Genomic DNA, 23,581 nt, shown 5'->3' with positions numbered 1-23,581 from the left:
GAAAAACCTAGATTTGTATGAATTGATGCAAAAAAGTGAGAAGAACCAGAACAGTACACAGTAGTAGCAATATTGTAAAGATAATAACCCTGAAAGAGTTAAAAACTCTGGGCAATGCAATAATTTACCACAATTGCAAAGGACTGTTAAAGAAAAAAGATTATCCACCTCTGGATAGAGAAAATATAGATTCAGAAAATAGATTAAAGCATTTTTTTTCCTAGTTATTATTCTTGCTTTTTTGGAATACAGCTAAAGTGAAAATATATTTTTGTGGGTTCATAGATATAACAGGATAATATGTTTTGCCTTCTCAATACATGCAGGGATGGAGGGAAGAAGTGAATTTTTAACTGAAAATAAAAATAAGATTAAAAATAAGGAATTAAACTTTGTGGTACAAATAAAACCAAAAGAATACATTCAGATGAAGGAATTGCAGTTCACAAATGAGTGTAAAACTTATGGATGTCAGCAAGACAGGAGTAGTTACTGTCTCTTTTTATAGGTGAGGTGGAGTTTAGAAACAGACTATGTAAATTGAGGAATTGATGAGTTATGGCATTAAAGGAATTATCAACAGGTCTTTTGAAACAAATGGTAGTATCAGGAATTGAGGTGCAGAAAAACAAAAGTGAGTGAAGCACTGGATTTCAGTAATGAAGAAGGGAAAATGTTCAAGGCAGGGATAATGTCATATAACAGCCAGGGAAATGGAGATTCACTGACTGATTTTGGATAATATGGACATCAAGAGGAGAGAGAGAGAGAGAGAGAAGAGAGAGAGAGAGAGAGAGAGAGAGAGAGAGAGAGAGAGAGAGAGAGAGAGAGAGAGAGAGAGAAATTGCTGAATGATAGATGTTGCGAGAAAGCCAAGAGCAGCACTGTGGAGCAAAAAATACTCTGAAACAGCCACTATAAAAATTAATGAGGCATTGGGGGAGGGGGGAACATGACAGAAAGTGTAGGTTGTACTAGAACATGTTATGGAGGAACAAGTTTCATGTGAAAGCAAGTAGGTCTTAGTGAGTGTTAGAACAGGAAAGAGTGAGAAGTTTGAAGTTTAAGATGAAAAAACTTTATAAGTTACGCAACAGGCATTCCAAAGAATGCAGGGAATGGGGTATCAAATATTGAGTCGATATTGATGGGAGAATTGAGGAAGATGACAGTGAGGAAGGAAATATATGATATTGATGAGGGGGGGTAGTATTTGGAACCTGGCACTTCAGTATAAGTGATATTATTAAAAAAAAAAGAGGATGAAGGTGTCTAAAACATTTTATTAATAGTCTAGAAGGGACATCAGTGAATGGCAAGATGTCTGCTAAAGAAGACAGGTGATTAGAAATGTCAGTGTCATTGTTCCATGGTGATTTCATCATAAGTTGTGGTTTCCATGTCTTGGAAAGAGTCAGAAAACTCATTTGAAGGCAGGCACGAAAAGAGAAGGCATGTGTAGAATTCTGAGGTCCTAGACAGCAGGGAAGAGGTGAAATGTCATAGGGACCCTTTCATATTGGATGCTTATACTGGAAATTGATTATACCTCTGAGAGGCATTAGCAGACAATGATCCAGAATGTTTCCCGCCCCTGGAACTTACTTTATTCTTTATACTTTCCTGGGTGTTTTTGTCAGGCCTCTGCAGGATCATGTAACACTTGGGAATACAGATGCAGTTCGGTAAACCAGCACCGGGTGCCAGGATGGAGAAGATTTCCACAGTAACCGTGGCCTTGCCCTTGGGCTCTGGTATGTGTGGGGAGGAAGGAGACCCACACACTGCAGAACACCAACATGCTGAATGTGATGAACTTGGCTTCATTGAAGGTGTCAGGCAGGCTCCAGGCCAGGAAAGCCACTGTGAAGCTGCACAGTGATAGGAATCCATGTAGCCTAGGACAGAGCAGAAGGCAAAGTGAGAGCCCTCATTGCACTTCATGATGATGTGGCCAGGTTCAGAGTGTGGGTCCATCAGGAAAGGGGGAGAGGTTCCCAGCTAGGTGGCACAGAGAACCCCTTGAATCCCAGAACAGATAATGGCAACAGAGTTAGAGACCCTGGATTGCACCTATAGCCTGCTCCTGCTCCTGGTATTTAACCCTAAAGGCCAAGACAACCGTGATGGTTTTGGCCAAAATGGAGGACATGGCTACAGTAAACACAACTCCAAATGTTGTTTGTCAGAGGAGGCAGGTGACTGAAGTAGGATGGCCAATGAAGAGCAGGAGCAGAGGAAACAGAAGATGAGGGAGATGAGGAGGTAGCTGAGAGCCGGTTGTTGGCTTTTACATGGGGGTGTCTTTAAATTTCAAAATTGCTCATCCAGGCAAACCAGAGAATTAAAGATGTCATTAGAGAAAAGGAAAGAGCCACACAGATCAGAGTTATCCCCAAAGGTTCTGAAATGTCCAGGTAAGTCATACCTTGGGGAGCATTGATTTCTTTCCTTATTGGATATCATCTTCTGGGCACTTCACACAATGCTTCATATCTGCAAGAGACAAACAAGGTCTTAGGATTTTAAATGCAACAAATGTTTCCCACCCCCATATACAGAAAATAGGTAAAATTGCTCAAAAAGTTATTTCTTTTCAGAACATAATAGCTCTTTCTGTGCTGGAGATGGTCATTGAAAAGTAACCTAGTGCCCAGTCCTGGCTTAATTCTATCTATAGTCATTAGTGTTAAATTTGACTTTGTTTTTCTAGTATTCAGATTTCCTAATTGAATACAAGCTTTTCCTATGGGTCTATTGTTATAGTACAATGACATAGAAAGTGGAGCCCTTCCTTCTCTCAATTCTTTCTGACTCCATTATGTTATAGCAATAACTCTACATTGAGATGTATGATAAGTTTGCTACATACAAAGCTATAAATCAACAGTTCAGTATCTGCTGTGGGCCAGATATTTAGTTGTAAACTCAAAGAATTAAGCAATACCTACAGATAGGGGCCTTACCTTCTAATAGGATATAGGTAATGTACAACATCTCATCTTTTCCTGAATTTATTCATTTCCATATGTCAGTGTAAGTTGGAGCCAAATGAGTAAATCAGTCAAGTTATCCACCCTTAATAAATTAAATGATAATGAGTTACTCCCTGATTCCTTGATCTGGTGACAATACACCTCAACTGTTCACTAGGTGTAATTGATGCATGGAAACATTTCTTTCTTTTTAATATAAATTTATTTATTTTTAGTTTTCTACATTTACTTCCACAAGATTTTGAGTTCTAAATTTTCACCCCATCTCGCCCTCCCCCCACCCCAAGATGGCATGCATTCTGAATATCCCTTCCCTAGTCTGCCCTCTCTTCTATCTCTCCCCCCCTTCTCTTAGCCCCTTCCCCTTCTATTTTCTTGTAGGGCAGGATAGACTTCTGTACCCCATTTCCTGTATTTCTTATTTCCCAGTTGCATGTGAAAACATTTTTTTAAACGTGTTTTTAAAACTTTGGGTTCCAAATTTTCTCCCTTCCTCCCTCCCCACCACCCTCATTGGAAAGGCAAGCAACTCAACATAGGTTATACATGTGCAGTTATGCAAAACACTTCCATAGTAGACATGTTGTGAAAAACGAACTCTATTTCCCTTAATCCTATCCTGCCCTCCCATTTATTCTATTCTTTCTTTTGACCCTGTCCCTCCTCAGAAGCATTTGCTTCTGGTTACCCCTTTCCCAATCTGCCCTCTTTTCTATCATCCCCTGCTGTCTTGTCCCCTTCTCCCCCTATTTTCCTGTAGGGTAAGATAGATTTCCATACCCAATTGAATGTGTATGTTATTCCCTCCTTAAGCCAAATCCTATGAGAATAAGATTCACTCATTCTCTTTCATCTTCCCCATTTCCCTCCACTGTAAGAGCCTTTTCTTTTCTTTTGTGAGATAATTTACCCCATTCTGCCTCCTCCTTTCTTCTTGTCCTACTATAATCCTCTCTCATCCCTTAATTTTATTCTCCAGATATGACCCCTTAATCTTCAACTCACCCTGTGCCATCTGTCTATCTATCTATCTATCTATCTATCTATCTATCTATCTATCTATCTATCTATCTACATGATGGTAATTTTTCCCCTCCAACTACCCTAATGCTGACAAAGGTCTCATGAGTTATAAATATCTTCTTTCCATGCAGGAATGTAAAAAGTTCAACCTTAATAAGTCTCTTATGATTTCGCTTTCCTGTTTTTACCTCTTCGTGTTCCACTTGAGCTTGTATTTGAAAGTGAAATTTTCTATTCAGCTCTGGTCTTCTCATCAAGAATGCTTGAAAGTCCTCTATTTCAATGAATGACCATTTTTTCCCTTGAAGTATTATACTGAGTTTTGCTGGGTAGGTGATTCTTGGCTGTAATCCTATCTCCTTTGCCCTCCGGAATATTATATTCCATGCCCTGCGGTCCTTCAATGTAGAAGCTGCTAAATCTTGTGTTATCCTGATTGTGTTCCCACAGTACTTGAACTGTTTCCTTCTGGCAGCTTGTAGTATGTTCTCCTTGACCTGGGAACTCTGTAATTTGGCTACAATATTCCTAGGAGTTTTCGTTTGGGGAGCTCTTTCAGGAGGAGATTGATGGATTCTTTCGATTTCTATTTTGCCCTCTGGTACTAAAATATCAGGGCAGTTTTCCTTGATAATTTCCTGAAAGATGATGTCTAGGCTCTGTTTTTTTTTTGATCATGGCTTTCAGACAGTCCAATAATTTAAAAATTCTCTCTCCTGGATCTATTTTCCAGGTCAGTTGTTTTTCCAATGAGATATTTCACATTGTCTTCTATTTTTTCATTTTTTTGGATTTGTTCTACAATATTGATTTCTCATGAAGTCTCTAGCTTCCAATTGCTCTATTCTAATTTTTAAGGAAGTATTTTCTTTAGTATTATTTTGGACTTCCTTTTCCATTTGACCAATTTTTCTTTTTAGAGCATTCTTCTCCTCATTGGCTTTTTGAACCTCTTTTGCCATTACAGTTAGGCTATTTTTTAAGGTGTTATTTTCTTCAGTATTTTTTTGGGTCTCCTTTAGCAAGCTGTTGACTTGTTTTTCATGATTTTCTTGCATCTCTCTCATTTGTCTTCCCAACTTTTCCTCTACTTCTCTTACTTGCTTCTTAAAATGCCTTTTGAGCTCTTCCAAGGCCTGGGACCAATTCATATTTTTCTTGGAGGCTTTGTATGTAGGAGCTTTGACTGCGTTGCCTTCTTCTGGTTGTATGTTTTAATCTTCTTTGTCACCAAAGTAAGATAATATGGTCTGACTGTTTTTGCACTGCTTGCTCATGATCATGGCCAATTATTTGAGTTATAAACTCTTTGTTAAGGTAAGAGTCTGCTTCCAATGTGGAGAATGTGCTGTCCCAAGCTTCGGGGGTTTGTATAGCTGTTTTCAGAGATACTTGTAGAGACCTGTAAATTTTCAGTTCTTGCAAGGTGGTATGATAATGGATGAGGTGTTTACTCTTTTCCTGGCCTATGGTCTAGTCTGTTAGTGACCAGAAGCACTCCTTTCCCTGTGAGGATGGTTTTCTCTCCGCAGCCACTACAAGGTCCACCACGCCAGCACCATGCCTTGCCCTAGGACTGCCAGCCAGAACTGTGACCCAGATCCAAGCATGAGCAAAGCAAGAGATTCCTGCCTCGGCACTGGCAAAGAGATCCCTGCAGTCCCCCTCTGATCAGCCACTCGATTCCCCCTCAGTCTGTGGGCTGGAAGCTCAGGACACAGCCACTGCCCAGGGACTGGTGCTCAGTGTTCTGCACTCTGCAACTGGCTCTGAGACCTACCTTCTCTCTCCCCTCCTAAACAGCCTTTTCCCACTGACCTTCTAAGTTATCTTTGGTTTTCCTGGGTTGAGAGGTCTGGAAACCGCCACAGCCGCCCTGATTCAGTTGTCTGAGTCCTGATCCAGGTTCACTATGTTATGCACACCCATGCGACACTGAGCTCCTCTCCCATCCCTGTGCTATATACCTTTCTGATCAACCATCCAGGTTGTCTTGGGCTGGAAATTTTCTTCACTCTGTCTTTTTGTGGGTTCTGCTGCTTGAGAATTTCTTTAGAGCCATTTTTTATAGGTATTTGGAGGGCTTTGGGGGAGAGCTCAAGCAAGTCACTGCTTTCACTCCGCCATCTTGGCTCCACCTTGAAACATTCTATATGAGACAGGACACTGGATTGGGGTTGTTGAGGGGATTATCCTCATTTTCAGGAGCTGTACAATTTGAAGGCCATAGTTGGGCTCAGAATAACTCGTTTTTGGTAGTGGAGAGAGGAGAGACTATTCCAAATAAGCCTCTTCAATGTCATGCATTGGTTGCACAAGAGTAGAGTGTTGAGTCCTAGACTTGGTCACAGACTAGTTCTCCCTTCTTTGGCTCAGGGAATCTTGTAAACATCCCTGGTATGAGGAAGACCTGAGTTCAAATCTGGCCTCCAACACTTTTTAGCTGTGTGACCCTGGCAAGTCACTTACCCTGGATTGCCACAGGAAAAAGAAAAGAAAATTGTAATTGCTTTTAGTATTCCATGGACTGTTTGCCTTCTCTATGGATCAATGTAAGTCAAGAAAAACAGATGCAACAGATGGGAAGAAAAATGGAAGAGTTTGAACCCAGAAGAAGGGAGCTGACACCTTGGTCAGTCCATCTAGCCCCATGAAATGTACTAGATATCAGTGGCAACCACTGAAGTCATATCAGTAGAATTATTGAGTTTCCTTACCCCAACCTTCTCAAGTACTTAAGAAAAAATTTCCCCATTGAACTATTAGTCATTCCCAGGTGTATTATTTCCCATCCACTGTGGAGGACCCTTCCCTCTCATCCTCTAATCCTGTGCTCATCTCATGAGGTTTAGTACTATGAAGTCATTAGTGTGCAGAGGCCAAAATGATTCTAACATGTGACCTTTCACTGATTGTTTACATTGTTTAAAACCTTAAATGTTTTTAGTATTGGAGTGTGACACTTTCACAGTCTATAAATATATAATAGGGTGTCACACTAGTGAAGTTGCATAGTCAATGACCCAAGTAACCCAGTCCACACTGACTCTGAAAAGAAGGTCAAGGTCTTCTGTGACAGATGGCTTGGAGGGAATACAGAGTCTCTTCCACAGAATTCATGGTAGACTTACCTTTCTAGATCATTTATCAAATTTTAATTTTAAAATACAGCAAGGGGTTGGGATGACAGAATATCCACCATATACCATGGGTACTCATTTCCTCTGGGAAGAGTTCTCCCAAACCAACACTTGTCTAAAGTTCCTAATGAATGTATCCAACACATATGAACTCAGCTTCCCTTTGTCACACATATTTTGCAGAGTACATACTCCTCCACACTCTAGCTAACACTATTCCATTGCATGTGAAACCCTAAAAAGACCATAAAATAACATTCTACAAGAGATTGTGCAAGGTAACTACTTTTTTATTTTGTAGGTCCCATTTTTAATAGTACAGTAAAGGTGGACACCATGTTTTAACCATGTATCATTAATCCAATCCACTTGTCCTTGGCCAGAACTCATTGCTGACTCACCTTGCTCCTGGATATCCTATTGCACAGACAGTGATGAGGTTGTTTGTGACCTTAGAGTACAACATTAGTTTATTCTCTTCAAGGGATGGAGGAGGAAAGCTACCTGCAGGCACTTAGTCATCTGATTACAAATCACTCCCTCAGGGCACAGGGAGCAGTTGAAACAGCAGATGGGCTATCCCTCCAGAGGGGTTTGCCTGAATCCAGGCTGACAGCTCTCACTGCATGTGGCACAGGGAACCTAGTGACAGGGGAGTAAAAAAGCATGATGGCTCTCATAATAAACAGGAGAGAGGATGGTGTGTCATTATCAGAAGGTGAATGATACTGATTTGGGGCAAAGTGATCTTATTTTGTAAGAGAAATAAGAGAATTGTTCATATGGCAATGGAGCATGAGGCAGAAGGAGCACTGGGTGGAAAACAGAGACCTGGGTGCTAGTCCCATTTCTGCCACTAGCTGTGGGAAACTGACTGAACCTTTTAAATTTTGTCGATTTTAGTCATTTCTAAGCAGAGGAATTTGAATACAATGCTACCCCACAGTCCTTATTTTTTAGCATTTTGTAATTCTCAGTATCAGCTATGGCTTTTTAATAGTTATGATCCAAGTGACTGAAGGAAATGGAAGTGACTTATCTGAAATAGACTTAATCTGTCTGCATGAAGGATGCAGGACATAGGTAACTCAAAGATGAGACTGATTAGACTGTTCATTATAATTGAAAAGGTGAGTTCCATATCCCATAGAGAAAGAATTTGTTGGGTTCAGAAATCCAATGAGTTTCAGAAATTAGATGTCAAACTTGTTGCTCAGCTCCATAAATGTAAGGTCCTTTAGTGATTAAATGTAAGCTTATTTTTACTGAATTTACATAAGCAGTTGGGTGTCATCATTCAGAAAAATGCTAGATATTTGATGAAAGCACAAACCTTGGGAACAGAGGACACTGGGCCAATCACCACCCTTGTGTGTCTCAGTGTCTTATTTATGAGAAATGACAGGGCTGAGCAAGATGAGCTTCAATGTCCATTCCACCACTATCTCCAATAGTGCTAATGATCCCAAGTTTAAAATCTTCTGATAGATTGCCTATTTGACTTTTTTTCCCACCTAGCAGTTTCCTACAAAGGGAAATGAAATCAGTATGCAGGAGGATTGTCTACCTCTAAAAAAGAATGTGGAGTGAGCTAAGGAGGGTAAAATGTGTTGCCATGATTAGAGAGTAAGGTTGATATTGCAATTGTTTCTGCCCCTGGTATATGTCTAGGTCCATACTGTGGCCTCCTCATTGATGGTAAAATCTTCACCAGGCTGAGCCTTAGGGTTAAACTGTCCAACTTTCAGTAGAGCTGCAGCATCCTTATTGAACATTACATTGTTGAGGATTTTATACTGAGCCTCAGGGTTTCTGTTCTCATCCATAAACACCTGATCACCTGCACTGTTGTTAAATTGGATCTTCTTTAGAAATGAGTAGAGCTATAAGAGAAGAGAAATCTCAGTCACTGCCTGGTGCTTAAGGTCAGTAATCTCCAGAATGAAGACCTATGAGTTGTTCAGGAAGTCAGTCCATTGTCACAATGATTAAATTAAGTATCTAATAACTGTTTCATCATATGTGGAGAAATTGAAATACAGAGGGATATAAAATGATTCTCTATTCTGAAGGACCTTATATCCCAATTGGAGAGAGAAGATGCATGCAAATAAAAACAGAAGTCATCTCTACAAGCTTTGTCCAAACTCCCATCCTTGCATGTTCTTAAGAAGACTAAATCTACCCCTCAAGCTTCCAGGCAGGTTGCTGAGGAGCTGTTGGTTTCTCTCTCCAGTGCCATTAGTTCAAGTCCCTCTATTTTATTGTGCCCTCCTCAAAGGTAACCACCAGTGATTAATGTCCCATGACAGTTAACGTATTAACATCAGTTAACTTTTACAAAAGGGAATTTACTCTATAGTTATAATAGGAATAGCTGTTACAAAGCATTATCCCCTGAAGTAGGGATGAGGTTTTATTTTCCCATTTATCACTTCAATTCTTAGGAAGAGTGCATTCATTCTTAAAGCATTTGCCTCCTTTTCACATTGGCACTGTTCTGTCCTGCTGCCTTGCAAACCCAAACCCGTCTGCATTTTCCACGTTTTGCTCTGAAAACTGCAATTATATCACCACTATCATTGCCTCTGGAAAGGTCTAGTCAATGTACTGCCCTACTGCTCCACACACTGCTGTTGTGAGTTCTCAGAACAAATGGCCCCAGACTTCATTGATATGTTGCTTTAAGCCATCATGTCTTGCTTACCTCCTCAAACTTCTCTGCACTCATTGGACTACTCCATATTACTAAATTAGTTCCTTTTTGTCAGTACAAACTTCTGCTTTAAACCCATCAAACTACAGATCTCACTTAACTATTATGATAGCCAGCTGGATCCTAAGGCTATTGGACAACAATAGGTCTCTGCCCAAGCACCACTTAATGTCTATCTTTTGGGCCTTCTAAGCTCAGAGTGACTGTAAATAATAAGTGTTTCTCTTTTGGTCAACAAGCTTGAGGGTCTTCCCCTCCCAGTTTGAGTTTTGTTATTAAAAGGGCCATCCTTTGACTCATTTCTTAAAGAGGCCAATTCAGTGAATGGGCATTATCTCATTCAAAGTGAGAACCTGAAAAGAACTTAGACCAAAGTCTCCTATTGTATCCTGAGCCAACTCCAGGCTTGTTGATGAATATCTGGCCACTGGGCTCAGATGGCTGTGGAGGAGAAAGTGAGGCTGGTGATCTTGCACAGCCCTCTCTCACTGAAATCAAAGTCAATTGCAAGTCATGTCATCAGATCACTCGTGTCATGGTCCTCTTGAAGAATGAAGGGCAAATACAATAATGAAAAGGATATGGGCAAGAATATATGTTCTTAGTAGCCATCATGAAAACTACTTAGTACTGGCTAAGAAATAGAATGGTGGATTAGTGGAATAGGTTAGGTACACAAGACACAGTAGTCAATGACTAAAGTAACCTACTGTTTGATAAACCCAAAGACCCCAGCTTCTGAGGTAAGAACTCACTATTTGACAAAATGCTGGGAAAACTGGAAAAGAGTATGGCAGAAACTAGGCACAGACCAAAATCTATACCACATACCAAAATAAAGTCAAAATGAGTACATGATTTTGATAGAAAGGGTGATAACTATAATCAAACCGGGAGAGCACGGAATAGTTTACCTGTCAGATTTGTGGAAAACAAAGAATTTGTGACCAAAGAAACAAAGTGAACATTATGAAATGCAAAATGGCAAATTTTGATTACATTAAATTGAAAAGGTTTTGCATAAACAAGCCAATGCAACCAAGATTAGGAGGGAAGCAGAAAACTGGGAAAGAATTTTTACAGCCAGTGTCTCTGATAAGGACCTCACTTCTAATATATATATGGAGAGAGAGAGAGAGAGAGAGAGAGAGAGAGAGAGAGAGAGAGAGAGAGAGAGAGAGAACTGAATGAAATTTATAAAGAATACAAGTCATTCCCCAACTGACAAATGTTCAAAGGATATGAGTAGGCAGTTTTTAGTGAAGAAATTAAAGCTGTCTATAGTCATATAAAAAATGCTCTAAATCACTATTGATTAAAGAAATGCAAATCAAAGCAACTCTGAGGTACCATGTCACACCTATCAGATTGGCTAACATGACAAAGCAGCAAAATAAGAAATGTTGGAGAAGATGCAGGAAAATTTGGAACACTAATACAGTGTTGTGGAGTTGTGAACAGGTCCAACCATTTTGGAGAGCAATTTGGAACTATGCCCAAAGGGCTATAAAAATATGCAAACCCTTTGACCCAGAAATGGCACTTCTAGGGCTAAATCCCAAAGAGATTATACAAATGGGAAAAGGACCCACGTGTACAAAAATATTCATAGCAGGTGTTTTTGTGGTGGCAAAGAGTTAGAAATGGAGAGGATGCCCATCAATTGGGGAATGGCTGAGCAAGTTGTGGTATATGAATGTAATTGAATGCTATTGTGCTATAAGAAATGATGAACAGGCTGACTTCAGAGAAACCTGGAAAGACTTGTATGGTCTGATGCTGAGTGAAATGAGTAGAACCAAGAGAGCATTGTACACAATAACAGCCATGTTGTGTGATGTCTAATATTGATAAAGTTAATCCTTCCCAACAATACAAGGATCTAAGACATCTCCAAAGGTCTCGTGATGGAAAATGTTATGTACATCCAGAGAAAGAACTATGGAATTGGAATGCAGATCAAAGCATACTATTTTCTCTTTTTTTCTTCTGTTTTGTTTTGTTCCTTCTTTCTCGTGGTTCCTCCTATTGATTCTCATTCTTCTTTACAACATGACTAATGTGAAAATATTTTTCATAGGAATGTATAGGTGGAGACTATATCAGCTTGCGCGTCATCTTGGGGAGAGAGAGAGGGAGAAAATGTAAAACTCAAAAGCTTCTGGAAGTGATTTTTGAAAATTAAAAATAAATTAGTTTTAAAAAATACATATTCCTTAAAAACAGACAATTCACAGCCTGAAATAGTGAATGTAATTCTGGAATTTCAGTCACTGGGATAATGTGGGGGAGGGAAAAATTTTTCAGCATATTAGGATGACTCCCCAAAGTCATCTTCATCCCCTCACACTAAGGACTATACTGTCTCCATGCAAACATAACCTAAAATGAAATATTTTAAAAATCTATTGAGATTTTAAGCCCAAAATTGATTTTTGCCAAATTAACTGGATTGATTCAGATTTTAAAATTCCTTTATATTTTGTTGAATTACCCAGATTAAAAAACTGACTGATTGTCATTCTTCTCAGCTATGGGCAGATAATATTACTGGAGTTAAAACAGATTTATTCTACTTGTTCACTTCCAGGATATTTATGCAGACATTGCTCATCTTCAGGTCTCTAGATACAATCTGGTCCAGCTGATTTTGCTGCTACACTTATTTTGGGAAGTTCTTGGAATGAGACATTTTCTACTTACATACCATAGTTCATTTCCTGAATATGATGGAGAGCCATCTCAGTGCATTCTGCCCTGCTTGGACCAGTTGTGAATCTGGGCCTTTGGTCTGAGGTAGTGTAATGTTGTGGACAAAGTACTGAGGATAAAATCAGGAAGCCCTGAGTTGTTGTCCTGCCTTATTCACTAACTGGCTCTGTCACCTGGGCAACCTTTTCCACCTTTCTCTGCCTCACTTACCTTATCTACATCATCAGAATAATAATAGCAACTGACTGTCATGGTTCTCCTGAGGATGGAATGAAATAATGCATTTGAAGTGCTTTGTACTCTTTGCTGTGCTAAACAAATTCTGGTCATTATAACTTATGAGTCATAAAATTTAGTAAGGGAATAAGCAAGCTAGAGATGGTCCAGATAAGGACAACCATGCTTGTGAGGTCTATTTAAACCTCAAAATACAAGAGTGATTTTGATAGAACTGGGGCTGTTTATTCCAGGAAGAGAAGGCTTAGAGGAGCCATGATGACTATCTTTTCAAGTATTTTAATGACTTTCATGTGGAAGAAGTTCTCCACCCCTGGAAGAGGGAAATATATGAGAGTAAGCCCTATGAGGCAGTGGCAGAAAGTTCCTAGAGGGCAGAGCCCAGAACAGATAGATACATTAGAAATTTAACAGCATGAAGAATACAGAAAAAACCCCAGATAATTATTGGCATCATAAATCAGAGGAGGGTCTAGATGTGATAGAAAGAGATGAACAATAAGAAATCCTTTTTGAAAAAAGGCCATAAAATGACTTGTATTCTTATAGATTTGATGGTTAAATAATATTTTTATATGAGACCTTTGTCTGATAAACTGACTATAAAACTTGTTTTCCCACTTTTCTGCTTTCCCCCTGATCTTGGCTACATTTATTTGTAGAGAACCTTTGTAACTGTGCTCTCTATCTCTAGTTTATTCAGAGATGTTAAGCAATGCCAGCTGCACCTAGTGCTAGCAAAGGGCCCCTTGTGATCTCTGTATTAAGAGTTGTCTTTCCCCCTTACTGTCACTAGGGTTCAAACTTCAAGTGGATGTCTTTGCATCTGCTGCTGTCATCCCACTTTCAAGGCCAGCCTCTGATGCTAGTGCTGCTGCTGCTGCATGTGCTCTGGGAAAACCCCCACCACAGTGTCATAGCCTTCTGTTGCTGATCTCCAAAATTTGTCTTAGGCTGGAAAATGTCTCACTCACATTTTGTTGGCTCTTCCACTCCAAAATTTGAAATAAGGTGTTATTTAAAAGTCGTTTGAAGGGGAATGTTGGGGGCGTTCATCTGGGTTGCTGCTTCTATTCTACCATCTTGCTACAGTATCAGCTAACTTTTTTTTTAAATAAAGAAGAAAAGCAAATTACCAGTCTCAAAAAATGAAAAGGGCAATTTCACCACCAATGAAGAAAAAACGTAAGGCAATTATTCAAAAATTTTAAACCACTATGTGCTACAATCTAACAATCTAAGTGAACTAGATGAACATTTCAAAAAACATAAATTTTCCAAAACCACAGAAAAAAGATATAGTTAAACAACTCAATCTGAGAAAAAGCATTTGAACAAGCCATGAATGATGTCCCTGAGAGAAAAACTATAGGACCAGATGGATTTACAAGTGAATTTATATCAAAAATTTAAGGAATGATTAATTCCAATATTATATAAATTGTTTGGAAAAATAGGTTTTAAAAAAATAGTCACATAAAATTGTTCTTATGAGCCAAATATGGTTTTGATACCTAAGCCAAAGAGAACAAAAACCAAGAAAGAAAATTGTAGGCCTGTTTTCTAATGAATATTAATGAAAATTTTTAAATAAAATACTAGTAAGATTGTTGTTTCCTGCTGAAAGTGGACCAACATGACATCACTATGTCTGGCTGTGGCTAATTAGAGCAACATAAGTTTGAAAGGTTCTATCACAGATCAGGCGCATAGTTCATATGAACATTTGAAGTGGAGATGTCTTTAAATTTACACATACCATCTTTCCTTTGAACCACCGCGATTGCCAATCATACTTTCTTCAGAGAGCACAATGCATTCTTTGATGTTGGCATCCCATGCTGGGCAGCCTTAAGCAGATGTCTCCCCTGTCTCACAATCAATACCAATGTTCTTCAGAGAGACCTTGAGAGTGTCCTTGTATGGCTCCATGTGAGTCTTCTTCCCTCTCCCAAACCCTTCCTTCTTTTCAACTTCCCTATTACAGTTGAGAGTACCACTTTATTCCCAATCACCCGGGCCCTGAAGTATTATCCTTAACTCCTCACTCATTCTCACCCTCTCATATCCAATCTATTACCAAATATTGATGATATAACTTCGTATCACATATTTGCCATCATCTCTCTGCATCCATTGCCACAACTCTGTTTCATGTCCTCAACACTGCCTACCTGGACTCTTCCAATAGTGTGATGGGTGGTCTGCCTTCCATAAGTCTTCCCCACTATAGATTTCTGACTATTCTCTCTCCACTCAGCTGTCAAAGGAATTTTCCTAGATTTCAAATCTGATCTTATAAATAGCTATTACATTAATTCACATGATTATAAACTGCAGCATCAAGTATGAAATCCTCTGTTTTACTCCAGAGTCCTCCACAACCTGCCCCCTACTTTCCAAAAATATATTCCAGCATCCAGTGACACTGGCATCCTCATTTTTTCTCAAAAAAAAAAAGACACTTCATCTCTTAGCTTTAGGCCTTCCCATTATCTTTTATGCCTGGAGTATTGTTGCTCCACATCTATGCTTCCTGGATTTTCTGGATTCTTTCAAGTCGAAGCTAAAACTCCACCTTCTGTAGGGGGCACTTCATAATCACCCTGAATTTAATGCATTCCCTCTGTTGATTATTTCAAGTCTATGTTGTATGTATCTTACTTATACACAGTTCTTTGCAAGTAATATCCACCATTGGGCTAAAATACTAGAAATCAGAGACTATTTTAACCTCTCTTCTTATCCCAGGCCCTTAACACAGTACCTGACTCATAGCAGGCACTTAATAAGTTATTGTTGGCTGAATGATTCCTAACTGAAATACTCTTTGAGGATCCCAGCCTATGCAAACTCTGGTCAGACTTCCATTGCCTGGCAATGGAAAACACACAATTTTAAAGGAATATTACTTGCCACGGATGAGGAACCCAGCTTTCTTCTTCTACCATGGATCCTTTTTCTAATTTCATCAGGAACATTTCATGGCTGGTCCAAGCCACAGCATAAACACCATTGTAGATGGTGTAACTCAAGTCAGATATGGTTATGTCAAAGTAAAGTAAAGGCAAAGTCTCCAAGGAAGCATTTGCTAAACATTCTTCTTGTTTCAGGTTTTCAGGGTCATCTGTACATCTGAATGTTGAGTGCCAGAATTCTTTCAATAAAATGTCCTCTGAGTACTTAGCAGGGTTCAGTGTCCTGAGAAAATTCATAAAACCAGGAACTTCACTCGTGAGATGTGAAAATGTAAGTGCCCCATGGAAACTATATCCATCAATATCTCTGGGTCTCATGGTAACGTCCCAGTGAGAAGTGGTGACCCACACCTTGTAATTTGCAAGAAAAGGAAATTGTGAATATCTCAAGATCATTAATGAAGCTGTGTCACCATGAATGAAAATCACTCTGGTTGGTGATGCCATGATCTTGGGCATGAATGCCATGTGTGATTCTGTGTATCTTCTCTCACTAACAGGGATCTTCTCTGTGAAGTACACATAGACACCATTATTTGCCATCTCCAATGTCAATTTGTGAAGGAATTCCTCACCTCTCAGATCATCTACTGTCATCAGGGCTACCCATGTCCACTCAAAGTGAGTCGTCAATCTGACCACACCTTTATGTAGGGAAGAGTCCCTAGGGGCCATTTGGTAAAGAGAAGGAAACTGCACCTTGTCACTCAGCATGGGATCAAATGGCCCAAAGGTGATCTGGATGTGAAAGAAGTATTGGGAAATCTGCGATCTAAGAATGTGATTACGATGTAAGTGTAAATGTGGGATTGAAACCAATCAACTCCATTTAGATTTGATATTTTAATTGGGTGAGACTACATCTGAATCAAAACCTTAAATTAATTTTCTTTGAAGTCACTGATTGCGCAAAATGAGGGTGAACAGGATATCTATTTCAATAGCCTGGGAAATGGGTTCGTGCCTCTAGAGATCATCTATAGGTTGTCAGTGGAGCTCAGAGGAGAAAGTAATTCCAGAAATTGTAGTGGATGACTGTCAACAAACCTCTGCAATGCAAAGCCAAGAATGAGCCATAGAAAAAAAGACAGAAATCAAGGAGAGTCATAGGCTCTCACACTGTGGGAAATGCCAAGAAAATATTGGCTCTTTCATCTGCTTCCCCTTCGTGTGCCTGTCTATCCAGAGACCTACAATGTAACCTGTTGTTTCATTACTCAAACATTTAGGGTAAGCCCAGGTTTTCTTCAACCATAAAGAAGCCAGAAGTTGATTAGAGATAAATATAAATGTAGTGTTAGACAACTTATCTTTACATATCAAGATGTTTTTATTGTAACTGAACTTATCATAACTTTCAACAAAACTCAAAAAATGAAAATGAAGGAACCACAGGGACACTTAAACAGGCCAATTATTTTAATGGTGTAAAAATTAAGTGTGTAAAAGTCCCCATTCTCCCCATGGCATCTTTTCCATATTAGGAGAAAGGCTGTGGATTTCACTGAGATACCTAATGCATTTTGCTTTCCCTAAACCTTTGCATTTATTCATTTACCCAAGCCATCTAGAAGACAATTGTTTATTATAGAAAAACAATCTGATTTTTCTGTTTTATCTGCTTCATAATGTGTGCTTTACATCTCAAGCCCAAATGGCACTGAGAACATATTCCTACTTCTTGTCCTGTTTTTCCTGCTATGGTAGATTCCCCAGCTAAAATTATTGTACTTTACTTGTAGTGGGTATGATATATGTATGCAAAATAACAAAACAAAATTGAACACCATGTGCACGTGTGTTTGTGTTTGCATGTGTGTGTGTATGTTCATGAGACAAAGAGCATGGTTGATATCAAAGTGAATTTGCAGTGTTTAAATGTTGAACTAGGACAGCTAGGTGGCACAGTGGGTAGAATGTCAGGTCAAGAGTCTGGAAGACCTTAGTTCAAATCCAGTCTCAAACACTTACTAGCTGTGTGATCCTGGGCAAGTCATTTAACCTTGTTGGACATAGTTTCCTCATCTGTAAACTGAGCTGGAGAAGGAAATGGGAAACCACTCTAGTATCTTTAGCAAGAAAACCCAAAATAAGGTCATGAAGAGTCAGTCATGAATAAAATGTATGAAAAACAACATGTTGCACTCAGAGTTGTCCAGGCTGGCAGTTTTTGTCATTGACAGTGGAACACTGATTTTTCCTTAATAAGACATTTAGAAAAGTCTGTACATGAAGATGTGAGATGAATATAAATATCATCACTATGATTCTGAAAGTGGTAGCTTATGCATTCATGTTCAGATCTCATATGCCTAAACACAAAATATTAAGCCAGCTTATTAAGAAAGTCATGAGTAACTGGGGAAGGGTTCAATTTCACATTCAGTTCAAAAGTTCCTAACCCCCAAAATTGATTCACAATGTGTTTGACACTTACTGAACTTGAAAAATTAGGTTTTTGCATCAAACAAAGAGAACTCAAGTTAACTGGTAGTGGCAAAGAATTGGGACTTGCAGGGATACTCAGCAATTGGGGAATGGCTAAACAAGTTATGCTATATCATTTTGATGGAATACTACTGTGGTATAAGAAATCATGAACTCAATGATTTTTAGAAAAACATGTAAGGATTTCAATGAAATAATGAAGACCAAAATGAGTAGAACCAAAATAACGTTGTATACATTAACAACAATATTGTTTTAACAAAGACTTTGAGCAAATGAGCTTTTTTTGAATATAATATATACCCAGATTGACTGTAAAGGACATATGAAGAAAGGTGCTATCTGCATGAAGAGAAAATATATGTAGAATAATTTTACATATATATATGTACATCTTTGTGCCTAGTGGTAGCCATCTCTGGGACAGGGGTGAGGGAGAAAAGAAAAAAAGAAATTTAGAAGATAATTCTGTTGTATATGCGAAAGAAATAGCAATTTGAGCATAGTAGATTTGCAGTTTCATATGTAATCACCTTTTTTGTACAATGTTATAAAAATGCTTATTTCATTCCATATATTAAAAATAAAAATTTTAAAAATTTTAAATCTTAAAAAAGAATATCTTGGAAGCAGAGTCAGGATTACAGAGAATTTAGCAGCTTCTCCATTAGAGAACCAAAGGGCTTGGAATGTAATATTTCAAAGAGCAAAGAAGTTAGGATTACAACCAAGAATCACCTACCCAGAAAAAACTGCATATAATTTTTCAGGAGGAAAAAAAAGTGGATATATAACAAAATAGGTGACTTTCAAGTGGTCCTAATTAAAAGACCAGAACCAAATTTTAAAAATTCATTTTCAAATACAAGAACCAAGAGAAACAGAAAAGGTGAAAAAAAGAAACAATCGAATATATGAGATTTAATAAGATTTGTAACTCTTAAAAACTTTATCACTATAAGGACAATTAGAAGTTGTGTACACAGAGGGTATGAGTGTGAGATTACTTTAATGGGATTATATAGAAAAAAATAAAATTAAGGAGTGAGAAAGATTACACTGGAAGAAGAGGAAAGGGGAAGATAGAATGTGGTAAATTATCTCATATGAAAAGGTGCAAAAACCTTATTACAGTGGAGGGGAAGATAGGAATGTGGAGGAGACATCATTTGAGCCCTACTCTCGTTACAATTGGTTCAAAGAGGGAATAACTGGGACAGTCAGTTGGAGATAGAAATCTATCTTGCCCTGCTGGGAATTAGGATGGGATGGGGTAAGTAGAGGCAGAAGGAACTGGCAGAACGGAGGGTAGATTGGGGGAGGCTGTATTCGGAAGAAAAGCATTGCCAAGGAGGGAAAAGGTGACAGGAGAGAGAAGCATAAACAGGAGGAAAAAATAGAAAGGAGAGAAATGCACAGTTAGTAATTGTAACTGTGATTGTGAATGGGATGAACTCTCCCATAAAACGGAAGCAGATCACAGAGTGGATTAAAAAACAGAATCCTACAATAAGTCGTTCACAGAAAACACCTTTGATGCAAAGAGGCACACACAGAATAAAGATAAGGTGCTGGAGCAGGATCTAATATACCTCAGCTGACGTAAAAACAGCAGGGATAGCAATCCTGATCTCAGACAAAGCAAAAGGCAAAATAGATCTAATTAAAAGAGATAAGGAAGGAAACTACAGCTTCCACAAAGGTACCATAGACAATGAGTAATGTGAATACTGAACATATATACAAGTGGTATAGCATCCAGATTCTTAAAGGAGAAGTTAAGTGAGTTATAGGAGGAAATAGCCAATAAAACTATACTACTGATTCCTCAACTTTTTGCTCTCAGAACTAGATAAATCTAACCAGAAACTAAACAAAAAAGAATTTAAGGAGGTGAATAGAATTTGAGAAATGTTTTATATGACAAATGTCTGGAGAAAATGGAATGGGGATAGAAAGGCATAAAACTTTTTCTCAGTATTACATGGCACCTACACAAAAATTGGCCATGTATTAAAGAATAAAAACTTCATAACCAAATGGAGAAAAGCATAAATATTCAATAGATCCCTTTCAGATCATAATGCAATAAAAATTACATTCAATAAAGCACAGTGAAAAGATATACTAAATTGAATTGGAAAGGAATCTAATCCTAAAGAGTAAGTGAGTCAAAGAATAAACCATAGATACAATTATTAATTGCATTAAAGGGAATGACAGCAATGAAACAGAAAACTAAAATTTATGGGATACAGCCAAAGCAGTATTTAAAGGAAGGGGTTTAGGGTGTATTCAGGGAAGACTAGCACCTCTGCTGTGAGGGCTGCTGAACCCTTTTCATGGCTGCTTTCCAACTTTGGTGTCTGCCTGTTTCACCTAACTTTCACCTTTGGCTCCGAGAAACTGCAGCATGCCCAGTGGCCACACGTTGGTAAACCATTTCTACAGATGATCTAAACCAGATGAGAGTAACTGAGGTTGTCTGAAACCCTTCAATAAGTTACAGGGATGTCCAGCCAACACATGTGAAGATTGCCCCTAGTGGAATGGGTGGATGGAAACAATTTGTTCCAATGGGCCATGACGGCTCACAGCTTGATTAACCATCAAAGACACCAGTCATCCACTGCATTGACAGATGTCACCAATCATCTTGATTTTTGTCATGTCTGATGACTGGGGAAAAAAATGAGGCTGATTACTTCAAATAACTGTCTCACATATATCCGATTTAAGCACAAAATATAATTCATACCATTTTTATCATTTTTGCCTACCTCCAAATCCTGTGCTGACAGGCAAGTGATGAAGCAATAGTTGTGGATACAATGGAAGGAGAAGGTACAACCATGTCCACAAGTGGCCCGGGGCATAGTGTGGTCATCTGAGTGGACCAAAGGGAGGGTCCAATTCAGCAGTCGCTTGGGTGTCTGAGCAGCCTTTTGGAAAGACTGCAGAGGAAGGGGGCAGAAAAGGTTGCCTAGAAATTGTCTGCTTCACCTGACCCTGGGATAGGTAACCTGAGGCCTTGAGGCCTCATGTGGGCTTCTAAATACTTAAGGATAGCCTTTTGACTGAATCCAAAATGATCTGGAAGGTCACATGTGGCCTGAAGGCTTCAGGTTCCCCACCCCTGCCCTAACCTGACCCTGGCCTAATTACCATGGCAGGTGGGGATCTCATTCTGTGGCCTAAACAAAAAAAAAATGTACAAAAACTTTTGTGAAGATATTTCCACTTGCTATTGGTACATGCAATGTGTGCACACCTATGGACAATATGAAACCCAGTAGATATGAGAGACAAACAGCTCTTATTTAGAGAGAACTCAGCAGGTATTCATTAAAATAGCAACCCTGAGTGCCAGCCCTGAAGGATGGCAAATGAAGGTCAGCTTACAGAAGTCAGAACTGGAGGGGCCATAGTCAAGGGGAGCACTGTGAATGTGGCACAGGTTTTGCAATCAAAATTAATCCAGCCCACTAGCTGTAGACTTCCCAAACCGATTGGATGACAGGCTTATGATAATGTGATCACTAATTGCAGGAATTGCTCAAATAGGAAAAAAATTAATCAAATGATAAGAATACATATTCCCCAGCTGATAATAGCAAAGGTCAGAGAATCATTAGAGAGTATGAACAGAAAAACTTTAATTTTGCTGTGAGAGTTAAGGGTCAATCACAGTCTTTCACAATAGCCTAGAGGCAATGGTACAGTGATTGGTCTTTGAAGTGAAAGCCAAAGTAGACTTTGAGAAGCATAACCACCTCTGTGACTTCAGACATTCATATTGTCATGCATTTCATAGTGTGAGGGAGAGTGGAAATTTGTATTGGTAAGCTCCTTTTTTTTGTGAGTAGGTCATCTGATTAAGGTGCCCTTCCTTTCCCCTCTCCAACAATTAAAAGACACTGTAATCATTCTTACCTAGAACCTGCACTTTCCATATCAATGCTCACTATTCCTTCCATTGAAAAAAGAATCTTTTGGGCAAAGAAAACTGATAATAATATTCATAGACAATATATCACATAAGGATGAAACACCGATAATATGATGTAGTGCTTAAAGCAATGAACAAGTATGACACACATATGGGTTATAGTCTCAGCCCACCCATCAATTTTACTTGAGACTTTGGGGAAGCTGTTTCATCCCCCTGATGCTCACTTTCTCTGGTTAGTGGGAAATTAGACCTGCAAAATCGCTAGGATTACTTCAGTGATAGAAGTCAGATGACATTGACTGTGTCTTTGATAATAAAGGGGGTGCAGTGCTCAAGGGCAGGCCCACTCTCTCCCATGAGTAAGTTTTCAAAATTATACTGGTGATGTCATTGTGGTAGGAATTTCTGGGCAAGATGCAACTTCTCCCAGTCCAAGTTTTTACCTTCTTTGAAATGTATTGTCTCTGAGAGTAGCTTTAGAGTACTGAGAGATTAAGGGGCTCAGCCAAGGTCACATAGCCACTATGTAGAGGAGGTAGATTTTTTACCTTGGGCCTCCTGATCCCACTGCCTCCTAGGATCTGATAAAGCCTCGGAAAGAACAGGGTCAATATCACCCACCTGTGGATAATTGTAGAGCTCCAGCAGGGTCTCCATCTGGACAGACAGAGCTGATGTGGCTCCTCCAGTAAGAGCCACAGACTTGTGCTGCCCCCAGCAACTGTAGTTAGGGATGAGCTTGCCCTGCCCTAACAGGCACCACGGGGAGCTCTCCAAGGTCCTTTCATCACTGTGGTAGGTGTTGTAGAGGTGGAATCCCAGGGTAAGCTTGGGCAACAGGTTAGGGTTCCTGTTGATCTCCTCTACAGCAAACATTAGGGTCAGGGCGTGTTGGTAATTTTTATACAGCCACCTCAGATGGAGATAATCAGAAACCATTTACAAAGTCTGTAAAAAGAATGTGCTTAAGGAAGGAGGATGTTCAAGCCATGTGAGGGTTAAACCTAAGGACTGTAGCCGATTTTGGTTATACTAATAATGGCCTCCTTTGTTCATATGCTGTTTCCTTCTTGTGATTGGAATATTTAAGAGTATTCCATTTGGGTTCCTAGTTTGTCTCTGCCTGGCAGAGGCACTCACTCATTCATTCATGCAATCACTCACTCACTAATTCATTCATGCATTTAAGAAAGATATAATGAACACTTACCATTTCAGAATTATAGAGTCTGAGATTTTGAAAACAACTCAGAAGTCATCTAATCTAACATGTCCTTACAAGGGATCTGTACTCTAACATTTCTTATAATGAATATAATAGCTTCCTGTAAGAGATAAATCAAGTGATCCTGGAAAGTTCAAAAAACTAAGAATAATCC

The 23,581-nt window shown here is 39.0% G+C and overlaps 1 pseudogene; it reads right to left on the bottom strand.

The window, feature by feature from the left end:
• Window positions 1-1,527: 1,527 nt before the first annotated feature.
• Window positions 1,528-23,078, bottom strand: LOC110203598 (vomeronasal type-2 receptor 26-like; annotated as a pseudogene).
• Window positions 23,079-23,581: the final 503 nt, after the last annotated feature.

Source organism: Phascolarctos cinereus, unplaced genomic scaffold (assembly GCF_003287225.1).
Source record: "Phascolarctos cinereus isolate Bilbo 61053 unplaced genomic scaffold, phaCin_HiC Scaffold_4;HRSCAF=312, whole genome shotgun sequence".
Lineage (NCBI taxonomy): Eukaryota > Metazoa > Chordata > Mammalia > Diprotodontia > Phascolarctidae > Phascolarctos > Phascolarctos cinereus.
The sequence above is the reverse complement of the archived record's forward strand: the minus strand, read 5'-3'. Positions and strand labels throughout refer to the sequence as shown.